Raw genomic sequence first — 17,445 nt, forward strand, 5'->3', positions numbered from 1 at the left:
CTTGTCCAGGGTGTACCCCGCCTTCCGCCCGATTGTAGCTGAGATAGGCGCCAGCGCCCCCCGCGACCCCAAAAGGGAATAAGCGGTAGAAAATGGATGGATGGATGGATGAAACTAATACATTATATTAACTCATTACAGTCAAAGTGAGATATGTCAAGCCTTTATTTGTTAAAATCTTCATGATCATGGCTTACAATTTTTGAAAACCCACATTTTCTGAGATTTACAATTGATTATTTCATAAGCAGTAAGAAATAAGCATCAACATTGCATCAAAAGAAGGTTTGAAATATGTTGTGTTGCGCATTATGATCCTTTGGCATACATTAGTTTCACTTTGTGAATCTAAACAAACCTTTGCACAATATTCAATTTTATTTAGATTCACCAGTATATTTTCTGGAGAGATGACAGATTCTTAATAGTTTCGAAAATGTTACTAAATGTCACATTTTTATGTAATTTCCATGTATGTTCAATTTTGTTGAATTCTAAAGAATAATATTTATCTGGTATACTTATTTAAATTTTTTTTGCTATGCTATGTGCCTCTTAAGACCTCACTATTGGCTTTCTAGGCTCATGTTACCTTTAACTGAACAAAATTGATGCTAATCCAGCTTTTGTTCTTTTTCTTTTCCGAAAAAGAACCGATAAAGAACCAAATCATTGAGCAGAATCAAAAGGGAACTCGAAACCGAAAAAATCTGCATCAATCCCGTCCCTAATTTTCATTTTTTCTTATACATTTAAAGGGGAACATTATGACCAGAACTATGTAAGCGTCAATATATACCTTGATGGTGCAGAAAAAAGACCATATATTTTTTTTACCGATTTCCGAACTCTAAATGGGTGAATTTTGGCGAATTAAACGCTTTTCTGTTTATCGCTGGTTTTGCGATGACATCAGAACGTGACGTCACCGAGGAAATACAGCCGCCATTTTCATTTTCAACACATTACAAACACCGGGTCTCAGCTCTGTTATTTTCCGTTTTTTCGACTATTTTTTGGAACTTTGGAGACATCATGCCTCGTTGGTGTGTTGTCGGAGGGTGTAACAACACTAACAGGGAGGGATTCAAGTTGCACCACCGGCCCGAAGATGCGAAAGTGTCTGCCGCCAGAGCCCCATTGAATGTGCCGGAGTGTCTGCATATTTTACTGGCGGTGCTAAGGCAGACATGGTACAGAGATGTATGGATAACCTGCAGATGCATTTGCAACACTAAATTCAACGAAATCACAAAGGTGAGTTTTGTTGATGTTGACTTATGTGCTAATCAGACATATTTGGTTGCGGCGTGACTGCCAGCTAATCGATGCTAACATGCTATGCTAATCGACGCTAACATGTTATTTACCAACGGTGCTAAAGCAGACATGGCACAGAGATGTATGGATAACCTGCAGATGCAATTGCAACTATAAAGTCAACAAATTCATAAAGGTGAGTTTTGTTGATGTTGACTGCCAGCTAATCGATGCTAACATGCTATGCTTATCGATGCTAAAATGCTATTTACCGGCGGTGCTAAAGCAGACACGGCACAGAGATGTATGGATAACCTGCAGATGCATTTGCAACTATATCACTTTTCCTTCCACCCACATTTAATGCGAAAAAAACACTTACCAATCAAAGGATTTAAGTTGCTCCAGTGTCACGAGATGCGAAAGTCCTGATCGTTTGGTCTGCACATTTTACCGGCGATGCTAACGCAGCTATTTGGCCATGCTACGGCTATGAATAGCGTCAATAGCTATTCGCTCCATAGCTTCAGTTTCTTCTTCAATACTTTCATACTCCAAACATCCGTTTCAATACATGCGTAATCTGTTGAATCGCTTAAACCGCTGAAATCCGAGTCTTAATCCGAGCTAATGTCGCTATATCTTGCTGTGGTATTCGCCGTTGTTTGTTTACATTGGCAGCACTGTATGACGTCACAGGGAAATGGATAGTCGCATCGCAAATAGCGAAAATCAAGCACTTTAAAGCTTTTTTTAGGGATATTCAGGGACCGGTAAAATTTTGAAAAAAACTTCAAAAAATACAACAAGCCACTGGGAACTGATTTTTATTGTTTTTAACCCTTTTGAAAATGTGAAAATGTTCCCCTTTAAAACACTTTTTGTGGTCTAGATAAAATGTAATGGAGCTTTTTTTGGTCAAAATGTTGCATAAATTATGTTTTACAGACCATCTTCAAGCTGCTTTCTAAACCGTCTCTTTAGCACATGCCGTTTTGTGGGCGGTCTTATTTACGTGGATCGACTTCAACAGCGTCTTCTCCCCGTCATATTTGTTGTACCGGTAGTTATCGCGCTTCCATAGCGAGTCTACTGACAGATATAAGTTAGAACTGTATACTACTTTGTATTAGAAATAGCAACAGCCGAGGATGTTAAAGATATAGATTTATTTTTGTGCTCACAACATTATGATCATACAACAAAAATCTAAATGAAACTCTTATTTTTATTGATTAGATATGTAAAAGAGAGTCTTGAAAGGGGGCCGATGAAACTTTCTGTGAAGAAAAGACGTAACTCGGGTTATGGGAGGTACTTTTGTTAGTAAATCTCCCCAAACCCAAACTGTTGTCAAGTATGCTAGAAAAACAATGCACACTTCCAGCTTTTAACAATAAAATTGCTGTGCATTACATTTAATCTGACGGCAACAGACTGATCAAATAGGAACCCAGGAAGAATAGTATACATACTTACAGTTTTTGCACCAGAAGAAATAATACCTTAATGCAATTTGCAGTCATGATATGATGCGATACACTTTCACTTAGGATTATTTTCTTCTTTTAAAATTGCAAAGTTGTTTATGGTGTACAATAAAAACAAAGTACAATTAAAATTGGCCATGATACCAGCCCTAATTAGGACATGGAATCAGAGCAATTCCATAAATCTACTTTGCTAAATTTGCTCAGTAGCTGAAATCCAATTCCTGCTAACTTTTATAATGAATCAAAGGTGATCGGTGATATTTCATTGCATCAGATTAAATCACGGGTTTATACATTTTGCTTGAGCATCTGTTATTTTTAAATTGTTTAAATAATCATCAAAATATTATTATATGTACTAATGTAAAAGAATAATAAACGACTTAACATGTACTGTTTTTATAGTTCAAACACTTGTATATGTGTGGATTGAGTTTTATAGAGGGCGTCACATTTTGTGAAAAAATGAACGATTGTGTGCGTTTGGTACTGCATTTGTTGATGATCCTCATTTTTCTCTGTCAGTATTGTTGCCTAGTGACAGCACAGCTATTTCAAACACACACACACACACACACACACATACACTGTTTTTTAGTACTTGTGTGACTTATTATTTCATTTTCAACAGATGGACAGTCCTGTCTGTTAGGTTATTTTTTTCCCTGCCTTGCCTTTCTCATCATGCATACTTTTTAAAATCATACATCATTTGTGCACAGCTCGGGCTCCCTGTTGGAGTCACCTGGCACAGTCGACCCACAATGTGGCCTTCACAGTACCCTTCTTCCTTCACACACGTGACATGCATGCTGCGATGTGATGAGCTCATCCTGCCACTGCAGAACACAGGTCATAGTTTTCTTTAAAACATGTTCGTATTCTGCACATTTGCAACCGTACTGGAGATCTCATGTAATGTATAAAAAAAAAAAGCAAGCAAGGTAGGAAAAAATACAACAGTAACTTGGTTTTAGTTAGCAGTACTCTGAAAAATGTCAGACGAAAACCGAATTTGTACCAAAGCAGTTACAATTACTCCCATAAAATGTAATGCTAATCTAATTTATTTGATTATTTGGTAGACATGCTCGTTAAAAAACCCCACAGTCACAAATTCTTTCTTGCGCACCCAAGTCTATGGAATCATACCCAGGCAAACAGGTCTATTTTAATTTTGTTGAATCATATGACCAATGGGTCGTACAAAAACAGAGGTGGATAATAAATACCGGTATATATATTTTTGTAATTTTCATAATGTCCAAAAAGGTATTTTTTTCAATAACATACAAAAAACACTTGCAGCTCAAGAAAATGTCTTCTAATTCCCATTCATTTAATTTTAAATAATAGAGGTGGTCATTTTTTGCTGTACATTTCTTTTAACTTTAAGTTAATTTGTTTTCATGGAATTCTCTTTAATAAAATGTTCTAATCTACTCTTAGTGTAAATGTTTTAACCATGCATGAATCAATCAATCAATCAATGTTTACTTATATAGCCCTAAATCACTAGTGTCTCAAAGGGCTGCACAAACCACTACGAAATCCTCGGTAGGCCCACATAAGGGCAAGGAAAACTCACACCCAGTGGGACATTGGTGACAATAATGACCCAGTGGGACGTCGGTGACAATGATGACTATGACAACCTTGGAGAGGAGGAAAGCAATGGATGTCGAGCGGGTCTAACATGATACTGTGAAAGTTCAACATGATACTGTGAAAGTTCAATCCATAATGGATCCAACACAGTCGCGAGAGTCCAGTCCAAAGCGGATCCAACACAGCAGCGAGAGTCCCGTTCACAGCGGAGCCAGCAGGAAACCATCCCAAGCGGAGGCGGATCAGCAGCGCAGAGATGTCCCCAGCCGATACACAGGCGAGCAGTACATGGCCACCGGATCGGACCGGACCCCCTCCACAAGGGAGAGTGGGACATAGAAGAAAAAGAAAAGAAACGGCAGATCAACTGGTCTAAAAAGGGAGTCTATTTAAAGGCTAGAGTATACAAATGAGTTTTAAGGTGAGACTTAAATGCTTCTACTGAGGTGGCATCTCGAACTGTTACCGGGAGGGCATTCCAGAGTACTGGAGCCCGAACGGAAAACGCTCTATAGCCCGCAGGCTTTTTTTGGGCTTTGGGAATCACTAATAAGCCGGAGTCCTTTGAACGCAGATTTCTTGCCGGGACATATGGTACAATACAATCGGCAAGATAGGATGGAGCTAGACCGTGTAGTATTTTATACGTAAGTAGTAAAACCTTAAAGTCACATCTTAAGTGCACAGGAAGCCAGTGCAGGTGAGCCAGTACAGGCGTAATGTGATCAAACTTTCTTGTTTTTGTCAAAAGTCTAGCAGCCGCATTTTGTACCAACTGTAATCTTTTAATGCTAGACATGGGGAGACCCGAAAATAATACGTTAAAGTAGTCGAGGCGAGACGTAACAAACGCATGGATAATGATCTCAGCGTCTTTAGTAGACAAAATGGAGCCAATTTTAGCGATATTACGGAGATGAAAGAAGGCCGTTTTAGTAACGCTTTTAATGTGTGCCTCAAAGGAGAGAGTTGGGTCGAAGATAATACCCAGATTCTTTACCGTGTCGCCTTGTTTAATTTGTTGGTTGTCAAATGTTAGAGTTGTATTATTAAATAGAGTTCGGTGTCTAGCAGGACCGATAATCAGCATTTCCGTTTTTTTGGCGTTGAGTTGCAAAAAGTTAGTGGACATCCATTGTTTAATTTCATTAAGACACGCCTCCAGCTGACTACAGTCCGGCGTGTTGGTCAGCTTTAGGGGCATGTAGAGTTGGGTGTCATCAGCATAACAGTGAAAGCTAACACCGTATTTGCGTAATTATGTCACCTAGCGGCAGCATGTAGATGCTGAAGAGTGCAGGGCCAAGGACCGAACCCTGGGGAACTCCACACGTTACGGTAATGTTAAGTAAGGTCGATAAGAACTCATTAAACGGGAACCGTCTCTTTTTTTTGGAACGTTGTCTATCATTCACAATCTTCATATAAGACATGAACACATATGTGTTTCGCTTTTTTTATGCATTCTTAATCGCAACTAAACGCTAGCAAGAGCCAGCTGACAATGCAAGTAATGGCAATTTGATTTATTCCTCCTAAAAAGCCAAATTTACATCCATCCATCCATCCATCCATCCATTTCCTACCGCTTATTCTCTTTTGGGGTGGCGGGGGGCGCTGGTGCCTATCTTAGCTACAATCGGGCGGAAGGCGCGTACACCCTGGACAAGTTGAAGTATTTATATGCTGTATGTAATGTATTAACAGGCACATTCATAGTAACATGTCATATTAACGGTGTTTTGGTCATTTTAAGCATTTTTGGATGCATTGATTTCCATCTGTTACTATCATGACAAGGGTCGTAACTAGGATTTGACAAATAGCGGGGTTAAAAAATTGGTTGTCCAAGAGGAACTTTGAAAGGCAAAAATCATGGGTATCACAGCACCATATCATTTATAATACTTTGAGCAACACAATGAATTTCCAGAAAAACTGATGGTTTAATTGAGCTATAACTATCACTCATCCAACACCTTTGATAATCAGCATGATTTTGTAACATCCATCTATCCATCCATCTTCTTCCGCTTATCCGAAGTCGGGTCGCGGGGGCAGCAGTCTAAGCAGAGAAGCCCAGACTTCCCTCTCCCCATCCACTTCGTCCAGCTCCTCCCGGGGGATCCCGAGGCGTTCCAAGGCCAGCCGGGAGACATAGTCTTCCCGACGTGTTCTGGGTCTTCTCCGTGGCCTCCTACTGGTCGGACTTGCCCGAAACACCTCCCTAGCGCGGTGTTCGGGTGGCCTCCTGACCAGATTCCCGAACCACCTCATCTGGCTCCTCTCGATGTGGAGGAGCAACGGCTTTAGTTTGAGCTCCTCCCAGATGACAGAGCTTCTCACCATATCTATAAGGTAGAGCACCGTCACCCGGCGGAGGAAGCTAATTGCGGCCGCTTGTACCCGTGATCTTATCTTTTCGGTCATGACCCAAAGCTCATGACCATAGGTGAGGATGGGAACGTATATAGATCGGGAAATTGAGAGCTTTTCCTTCCGGCTCAGCTCCTTCTTCACCACAATGAATCGATACGGCGTCCGCATTAATGAAGACGCCACACCGATCCGCCTGTCGATATCAGGATCCACTCTTTCCTCACTCGTGAACAAGACTCCTAGGTACTTGAACTCCTCCACTTGGGGCAAGATCTCCTCCCCAACCCGGGGATGGCACTCTGCAAAAAGCAGATACCGAATCCTGCAGCCCCCAAACCAGATCCCCTCAACTGCCCTAACGGTCCACTTTTTTTATTCATATCGTGAAGTTTACCATATTAAACAAGTTTAATATCATTAAAACGTAAAAAAAACCCAAAAACATACAAATGTTCAACCACGACTATGGTTCGAAGCCAAGATCTTCTGCTTTGCACTGCATGTACTAATGACGTCCGCCACGGAGCCACCGGAAGTAAAGGAAGACATTTTCTTCTAATATTCTAATAAGTGACAGAGCAGGAATACGTTTGGGGTAAAATATTATATGAAGAGCCTTGTGATTCGATAATTTACATTTTAACGTGCTTCTTCATGAAAAATGCATGAAGAAGCCCTAGCAGAGTGCGTGTTCTGCATTTAGGGCACGGCGGCACCTGACTGACCCAACTACAGCATTAAATCAACATTTTTTCACATCAATCTAATTCAGGTGAAAGCAATGCAGCGAATAATTTCGCCACACCTAGTGTGTGTGTGTGTGACAATCATTGGTACTTTATTTTTTAACAATAGTTATAACAGTATGATTTAATGTTAACCTTAGGTTGACAGCACATTTCAAATCGGGTAATGAAGTAACATTGCGTTGTTGGAATTGTAACGGCCTATGCATGACCAAAGATCCTATATTAAAAGATGATGATTTAGGCATGGTTATGCACAGGACACACGACGTCCTGAGACAAAGTACATTTACAGTCAGTCATATCATCATCCTGGAGGACATGACCTCCGTGTCCTCAATGGTAGTTACGGTCATGACAGACTTAATGAGGGCCAACAAAAAAGATGGAAAAATGATTATCCAGAACCTTATCTTTTTTAAGCCTGAATATTTGGAGGATGAGCTACAAGTTTTAGACACTGGGCGTCAAGAAGGTTATGATACCATTAAAGGCCTACTGAAACCCACTATTACCCACCACGCAGTTTGATAGTTTATATATCAATGATGAAATATTAACATTGCAACACATGCAAATACGGCCTTTTTAGTTTACTAAATTATAATTTTAAATGTCCCGGGAGATTCGTCTTGAAAACGTTGCGTAATGATGACGGGTACGCTAGTAGTCACATGTTTTTAGGAAGTATGAGCGCTACGCACACACACAGCTAAATGTCGTCTGCTTTAACGGCATAATTATACAGTTTTTTGGACATCTGTGTTGCTGAATCTTTTGCAATTTGTTCAATTAATATTGGAGAAGTCAAAGTAGAAAGATGGAATTGGAAAGCTTTAGCCTTTAGCCACACAAACACACGGTGATTCCCTGTTTAAAATTCCCAGAGCTGAAACTTTCCTATGGATCAGAGCGCGGTCAAGCAGACATGAATCCCAACCAAATGTCAACCAGCAGGTTTCGGTGAGAAAGTTGTGATTAAAAACTCAGTTTTTACCGGAGAAAAGATGAGCTTGTGCCGTCCATAGCTGCCGTCGACTCCCCTGAGACACTGCGCGTCAAGACACCCGTGGAGACACCCTTCCGACTATCAGGTACTATTTAACTCACTAAAACAATAGCAACACAAAAGAAAGATAAGGGATTTCATAGAATTATCCTAGTACATGTCCTAGTAAATCCGTCCCAATGCAATCCCGTTTTTTTTTTTTAACTCGTTTTTTATTTTTTATTTTAATTTTTTCTAGTCCATCGCTATCAATATCCTCAAACACAAATCTTTCATCCTCGCTCAAATTAATGGGGAAATTGTCGTTTTCTCGGTCCAATAGCACTTTTTGTTGGAGGCTCCCATTAAAATCAATGTGAATATGTGAGGAGCCCCCAAACTTGCGACGTCATTGTCTGTGACTTCCGGTAGAGGCAGGGCATTTCTTTTAACACCGACAGTTGCAAACTTTATCGTGGATGTTCTCTACTAAATCCTTTCAACAAAAATATGGCAATATCGGGAAATGATCAAGTATGACACATAGAATGGACCTGCTATCCCCGTTTGAATAAGAAAATCTCATTTCAGTAGGCCTTTAAAAACTTGGCATCATGCAGCAGTATTGCGTCCAAGGAATACAAACCACAAACATAATAAAAAAAGCATTTATACTTCAAAGTCTGCTCTCCTTGGGATGCCAGTTGATGGATGTTTATCTCTTTCAGAACATACTTGTCTTCTCCGTTTAGATGATTAATTTAACATAATCCTCTTTCCTTAGGTAATTACTGCTGAGAGCAAACATCTTACTTGCAATGTGTTGGGTTCTAAGTCCAATTTCAAAGTTGATCAACTTCTTAGCTAATTGCCACAACCTTCAACGATTCAAGTGAGAAGCATGATTTATAACCTTTCACAAACTTTTACCAACTCAGAGGGTTAAAGTAGTTCCTTGGTGTTAGCTCTTGTCATAACAATGTTCCTAATACTTGGTTAATATGCAGGCCACAGCATGTAAATGGAGTATTGTTGGCGATTTTTGAATTTTTTTTTTTGAGGTCTTTGTAGGCAGAATAGGTGATTGCCATTAGCTTCATTGTTAGCTATTTAGTTTGAGCCGTGTTTTACAATTTAAAATTCCGAAAGAAGAGAAACATATATCTTCTTGCATCACATGGAGATTGTGAGTATCTTTAAATATTGTGGTGAAATAGTTAATAATAAATAGTTTTAGATGGGATCTGAAATCATGGAAAACTACCATAAGTACATTAAGAATGGTAGCCAATGTATTGCTAATCAAGTCTTCTTTATAATTCATGGCTTTTTATGCACTCAGAACCATACTTGCCAACCTTGAGACCTCTGATTTCGGGAGGTGGGGGGTGTGGGGGTGTGGTTGGGGCAGGGCGTGGTTAAGAGGGGAGGAACTAGAATTCACCTAGTCAAGTATTTCATATTCAGTACATACCGTATATTTCATTTATTTACACATATACACACATAACACTCATCTACTCATTGTTGAGTTAAGGGTTGAATGATCCATCCTTGTTCTATTCTCTGTCACTATTTTTCTAACCATGCTGAACACCCTCTCTGATTATGCATTGCTGTGTGGCACGCACAAAAGTGCTTTCATCAAATGCACGAGAGTCTGGAATCTTTCATCTCTCCCTAGCATGGCCCAAAACCGGTCAATCTTTGCTTCCTGAGGAATATTTTCACTGCACTCTCTAAAAGCCGTATATGTTATTGTCACATATGCATGTACAGTAGATTGCAGTATTATCCTGTTTAAGAGTGTCACAACATTGCTGTTTACAGCAGAGAAACTGCTTTACGGTCGACGAAACCGTGACTGCTGTTGTTGTGTGTATTGTGCTGGGAGGACGTTAATGAAACTGGCTAACAATAAAACCACATAAGAAACCAAGAACTCGCCCTCGATCATTCTACAGTTATAACGTCATTGGGCAGACACGGTGTGTAATATTGTGGGAAAGCGGACGTGAAAGCAGGTTGTCCTCACCCAAGTCCGTATGGAGCTGGAGGAGGCGTGGCCTCCAGCTCCGCCTGAATTTCGGAGAAAATTTGTCCCGGGAGGTTTTCGGGAGAGGCGCTGAATTTCGGGAGTCTCCCGGAGAATTCGGGAGGGTTGGCAAGTATGCTCAGAACAGACTCCTTTATAAAAGACTAGCTATGAAAATTCCCTTTAATACTGTGGAGCTCCATGTACTCGATGAGCAATCACACATTGTTATAGCCTACAGCTGCTGGATTCCCCCCTTCATCATAGTAAGGCACTTGGCGCAGAGCAGGCGGATTTTAAAACTGGTGAAACTGTAATGGAAATGTGATGAAACAGAGACCACGGCAAGGCGAGAACAAAACAAGCGCAGTCAAAAGTATTTGCAAGAGAACAAGAGTGGCACACATGAAAAGATAATGAGGGGAACAAAACAAAAAAAAGACTTGTTAAGATTTTTTTTTGGGGGGGGCTCTTTGTTGCTGTGGTTGAGGGAAGAAAAATGTTAAAGAACATTTCCAGAAGAAACAGACCCGCACATGATTTAAAATGACAATTTGAAAACAATAAATTAAATGATAAAGAAGGCCATGATAGGAAAGAACAGAAAAGAACGAGATCCACATCAACACAGTAGGTCCATTAACAGAGATCAGTGGTTCTCAAACTTTTTTGAGTGATGTACCCCCTCTGAATATTTTTTTAATTCAAGTACCCCCTAATCAGAGCAAAGCATTTTTGGTTGAAAAAAAGAGATAAAGAAGTAAAATACAGCACTATGTCATCAGTTTCTGATTTATTAAATTGTATAAAAGTGCAAGATATTGCTCATTTGTAGTGGTCTTTCTTGAACTATTTGGAAAAAAAAGATATAAAAATAACTAAAATCTTGTTGAAAAATAAAATATGGGGATTGTAATAGAGATCCATCTGGATTCATGAACTTAATTCTAAACATTTCTTCACAAAAAAAGAAATCTTTAACATCAATGTTTATGGAACATTCCCACAAAATATCTCGCTGTCAACACTGAATATTTCATTGTTGCATTTATTTTCATAGTTTATGAACTTACATTCATATTTTGTTGAAGTATTATTCAATAAATATTAGGGCCGCGAATCTTTGGGTGTCCCACGATTCGATTCAATATCAATTCAATATCAAATCTTGGGGTCACGATTCGATAACATATCGATTTTTTTGATTCAGCAGGATCTACCCCAGTCTGCTGACACACGAGCAGAGTAGTATATTTTTTTAAAAAAGCTTTTATAATCATAAAGGACAATGTTTTATCAACTGATTGCAATAATGTAAATTTGTTTTAACTATTAAACGAACCAAAAATATGAGTTATTTTATCTTTGGGAAAACATTGGACACAGTGTGTTGTCAAGCTTATGAGATGCGTTGCAAGTGTAAGCCACTGTGACACTATTGTTCTTTTTTTAAATATTTTATAAATGTCTAATGATAATGTAAATGAGGGATTTTTAATCACTGCTATGCTGAAATTATAACTAATATTGATACTGTTGTTGATAATATTCATTTTTGTTTCACTATCAATCAATCAATCAATGTTTACTTATATAGCCCTAAATCACTAATGTCTCAAAGGGCTGCTTAAACCACAACACAAACCACTACGACTTCCTCGGTAGGCCCACATAAGGGCAAGGAAAACTCACAGCCAGTGGGACGTCGGTGACAATGATGACTATGAGAACCTTGGAGAGGACGAAAGCAATGGATGTCGAGCGGGTCTAACATGATACTGTGAAAGTTCAATCCATAATGGATCCAACACAGTCGTGAGAGTCCAGTTCAAAGCGGATCCAACACAGCAGCGAGAGTCCCGTTCACAGCGGAGCCAGCAGGAAAACATCTCAATACTTTTGGTTTGTTCTGTGTCGTGTTTGTGTCTCCTCTCAATTGCTCTGTTTATTGCAGTTCTGAGTGTAGCTGGGTCAAGTTTGGTTTTGGAATTGGATTGCATTGTTATGGTATTGCTGTGTAGTGGTTTGATGGATTGATTAAAAAAAATAAAACGATTTTAAAAAAAAAGAGAATCGTATTCGATTCGATTCGTATTCGATTCGATTCGTGTTCGAATCGCTTTTTTTCCACACCCCTAAAAAATATATTTATAAAGGATTTTTGAATTGTTGCTATTTTCAAAAGATCTCATGTACCCCTTGGCATACCTTTAAATACCCCCAGGGGTACGCATACCCCCATTTGAGAACCACTGACGTAGATCACGGTTTGCCCTTTTCCGCCAAAAATCCAGGAACTTTATTTTCCCGGAACCACTAGTTTCTGGAAATAAAGGTTCCTGTAGAAGTGTGTGGTTTGTGTTTTCACCACATTTCACAGTTCAGGGTAGTTTATACAGTATGTAGGTGTGGTTTAGTATATTTCTACACTGATAGCATTTAAATAAACAGACAACTTTAGGTCATTTCTTTTACATTTACTTACTCCTTTACTAAACAATATGATTTAAAAACAAATGGACCGAACTGTTCATAAAAAGGCAGGCTTTTTGTCCTCAGTGTCCAAGAGTCAAAGAGTCGTCCTCTCAGTAAATGATGAATTAATGGTGGTCATTGGAGTTCATACGGTCCATTTCAACTTGAGTTGAGGCTAATAACTGCATACACGGAGTGTCACTGACTATTTTTTACAACATGTAACAAAGTGAAAGGTGAACACTTGCTGTGATTTACCTTTGTTCTACTCGTGTTCTGCCTCCCTTACTTCAAATATACTCAACAAAGTCTCAGAGAAGTAGACAACTGAGGTCGTTCAAATATGGCTTCATACTCCTGTGTAAATACGTTTAAAATAGTCCGTCCACTTTTCGTCGCTTTGCGTATTGAAATTGAGTTTGTAAAAAAAAAAAGATAAACATCATTAAACTGCATTTTGTTTAAAGGCCTACTGAAATGAGATTTTCTTATTTAAACGGGAATAGCAGGTCCATTCTATGTGTCACACTTGATCATTTTGATAATTCTGGGACATCCCTTATCTTTCTATTGTGTTGCTAGTGTTTTAGTGAGTTTAATATTACTTGATAGTCGGAGGGGTTTGTCCACGGGTGTCTTGACGCCATGTCTCACGGGAGTCGACGGCAGCTGTACGGACAACACAAGCTCAACTTGTATCCGGTAAGAACTGACTTTTAACCACAATTTTCTCACCGAAACCTGCTGGTTGACATTCTGTTGGGATCCATGTCTGCTTGACCGCGCTTTGATCCATAGGAAAGTTTCAGCTGCGGGAATTTTAAACAAGGAATCACTGTGTGTTTGTGTGGTTAAAGCTTCCCAACTCCATCTTTCTACTGTGACTTCTCCAATATTAATTGAACAAATTGCAAAAGATTCAGCCTGCGTACACGTCATCATTACACGACGTTTCCAAGACAAAACTCCCGGGAAATTTAAAATTGTAATTTAGTAAACTAAAAAAGCCTTATTGGCATGTGTTGCAATGTTAATATTTCATCATTGATGTATAAACTATCAGACAGCGTGGTGGGTAGTAGCGGGTTTCAGTAGGCCTTTAAAGACTGTAACATAGTATAGACACTACTAGAAAGTTCCACTTATCAGCGTTCTTCAGCACAAAGTTGCCCCACAAAAGTTCCTGCAAGTCGAAAGTTCCTTTTGTTATTTTTTCTCTCTGTTGTCAAGTATGTTGTAATAGAAATACACACTATATAAGAAAGAAACAAGTTGTCCTCACATACTCCGTAATGGTGGTTGTGTGTTCCTAAAATAAGTTTCAGGAATGCCCCCATTATTGAAGCTGGAGCAGTCCAGGCGTCATGGGCCGTGCTCGCCTGCAAAGTAAGCCAAGCCCGCCCTAGGCTGGAAGGTGTTTTTTTTATTTATTTATTTATTTTACATCCAAGCAGGAAAAAAAATAGGACAATATTAAATGAAAACAAGGGCGAAAAAGGTTGACATAAACTAAATGGTAAATGGGTTATACTAGTAAAGCGCTTTTCTACCTTTAAGGTACTCAAAGCGCTTTGACGCTATTTCCACATTCACCCATTCACACACTCATTCACACACTGATGGCGGGAGCTGCCATGCAAGACCCTAATCATGACCCAACAGGAGCAAGGGTGAAATGTCTTGCTCAAAGACACAACGGATGTGACTAGGTTGGCAGAAGCTGAGGGTCGAACCAGGAACCCTCAAGCTGCTGGCACAGCCGCTTTACCAACTAATATTCATATTCCAATCATGTTTTTTTTTGTCTTGTCAATGGGTGGGACAAGTTCGGAATATATCCAATCACAGCTCTATAATGGCGTACATTGAAAGAGGGGTGGGAGTTACTTATGAAGGACGGCCAATCAAATGCTTTTCCTCTTCAGATTAGGAATTTAGTAGTTCCCGCCAAGAACAAAACCAAAATTTGTAGCTTTTACATTGTTCCACATTGTAATATGTGTAAATCTGGGATAAAGTGAAAAGGACTCATTTATATGTTACTCCTATGATGCCATCAGCAGGCAAGTTATCGATCGGGACATCACAATTGTAAGTTAAATCAGTCAAACATCCTTCAGCCCTTAATTACAAATGCCTCAAAGGGTTGCACAAACCACAGTGACATCCGGGCAAAAATAAAACTCAACCCATAGGGCAGTGGTTCTCAACCTTTTTTCATTGATGTACCCCCTGTGAACATTTTTTTAATTCAAGTACCCCATAATCAGAGAAAAACATGTTTGGTTGAAACAAAGAGATAAAGCAGTAAAATACAGCACTATGTCATCAGTTTCGGATTGATTAAATTGTATAACAGTGCAAAATATTGCTCATTTGTAGTGGCGTTTCTTAAACTATTTTGGAAAAAAGATATACAAATAACTAAAAACTTGTTGAAAAATAAACAAGTGATTCAAATTTAAATAAAGATTTCTACACATAGAAGTAATCATCAACATAAAGTGCCCTCTTAGGGAATTTTAATAGAGATCCATATGGATTCATGAACTTCATTCTAAGCATTTCTTCACAAAAAAAGAAAATCTTTAACATCAATATTTATGAAAAAATTTAGCTGTCAACACTGAATATTTCATTGCTGCAGTTCTTTTCACAGTTTATGAACTTACATTCATATTTTGTTGAAGTATTATTCAATACATATATTTATATATGATTTTTGCATTGTTGCTATTTTTAGAATATTTTTTTAAATCTCACGTACCCCTTGGCATACCTTCAAGTACCCCCAGGGGTACGCGTACCCCCATTTGAGAACCACTGCCGTAGGGAACAATGAGAAACCTTGGAGGTGACTGCAGATGTGGGGTGCATGCAGGTGATCAGACTTACAACAAACTAACCATACATTACTCAAAATCACCAGTCAATCAAAGTTCATTTCATGTAGCCCTAAATCATGATTACCTCAAAGGGCTGCACAAGCCACAGCTACATCATCGGCTCAGATCCCACATTAGGGCAAGAAATTACTACTGTAGCTCTGGAGTTTTTCAGAAATAGTGAAAGACTCGGAAAATACATGAGAAAATGAAATCAGTGAAGTAAAGACACGTTCATCCTCACAGTACTGTGGTTGCTGCTATTTCGAAAAAATGTGACCGCCTTATTCCATTTGACAATCATATTACTCAGAAGATTTGGAGCTTAGTGAGAAAAAGAACCCGGAAAAAGAGATGACCTCAACTGTGTGGTGCTTATTACAATGCCATGAAGAACTATCCTTTAAGAGCATTAACCAAGTTCTAGGGGCTCAGAACTGCGGTTGTGAAATATGAAGGTTTCTTTGTTCTCATGCAACTGAGCATCGCATCTCTCATGAGAACAGATGGTCTTCTTTGTTGAAAAATAAACAAGTGATTCAAATTTAAATAAAGATTTCTGCACATAGAAGTAATCATCAACATAAAGTGCCCTCTTAGGGAATTTTAATAGAGATCCATCTGGATTCATGAACTTCATTCTAAGCATTTCTTCACAAAAAAAGAAAATCTTTAACATCAATATTTATGAAAAAATCTAGCTGTCAATACTGACAGCTAGATTCACAAGTTAAAGTATACAATCTATAAACGTATATTGCATTTGTTTTAGACATATTTGGTCGTGAGTTGGTATCATATTCTTTGTCGACGTCTTTCTGGGAGTGTTGCTGACGGAACCAGTGGCATTCCTCATGGATCCGCTCTAAGCCCAGTCCAGTTGTTATTAATAATTTTTCAGCAGAGTGAACATTAATAAACCAAATGTTTTACAGACAATATATTAGTCAGATTATCTGTAACAGAAAGATAGGAACACAGAAAAAAAAAGACCATATCAATTTAAAACATACAAAAAAAAAACAATACAATTTGTGAAAGTGATGACTCGACTGGAAATCCTCAAGCCATAGTTTAGGATGCTTTGTAATAGTTTAGAAAGTTTAACATTCTCAAACATTTATTGGGAGGCTTTTCCAAAAAACTTCTTCCTTGGACTGACAGAACTGTCCAAAGGTTGTGTTTCTGTTGGGGGTGTAAAGGTCTTCTCTGGGGGAGGCTCTGGTGCCAAAACCTGTATAAGTCCTCATCAATGTATGTGTTAGGTGGGTTCGGGGCTATTCCATAAACAACTTAAAAATGAATACAATAGTCGAAAAGAAAAATGGTATATGTTGCTTCAAATATGTTTCAAATCCATTTTAAAAAAGCATTTCTATACGTTTTAATATTCCAGTTAGTGACCAGGCAAAAAGTATGACATCTGTATCATCTTTTATGTAGATGATATTCGTCATTTTGCAATAAGTCAGACTAGAATTGTATTAAGTTTGTTAAGGTTTTATTTGGCATTGATTTTACCCAATTTGTAGAGAAACTGTAGATTTAATCTTGTCTACAGTATAGTTGAAAGCTA

The sequence above is a fragment of the Nerophis ophidion genome, linkage group LG04 (genome assembly GCF_033978795.1).
Source record: "Nerophis ophidion isolate RoL-2023_Sa linkage group LG04, RoL_Noph_v1.0, whole genome shotgun sequence".
Lineage (NCBI taxonomy): Eukaryota > Metazoa > Chordata > Actinopteri > Syngnathiformes > Syngnathidae > Nerophis > Nerophis ophidion.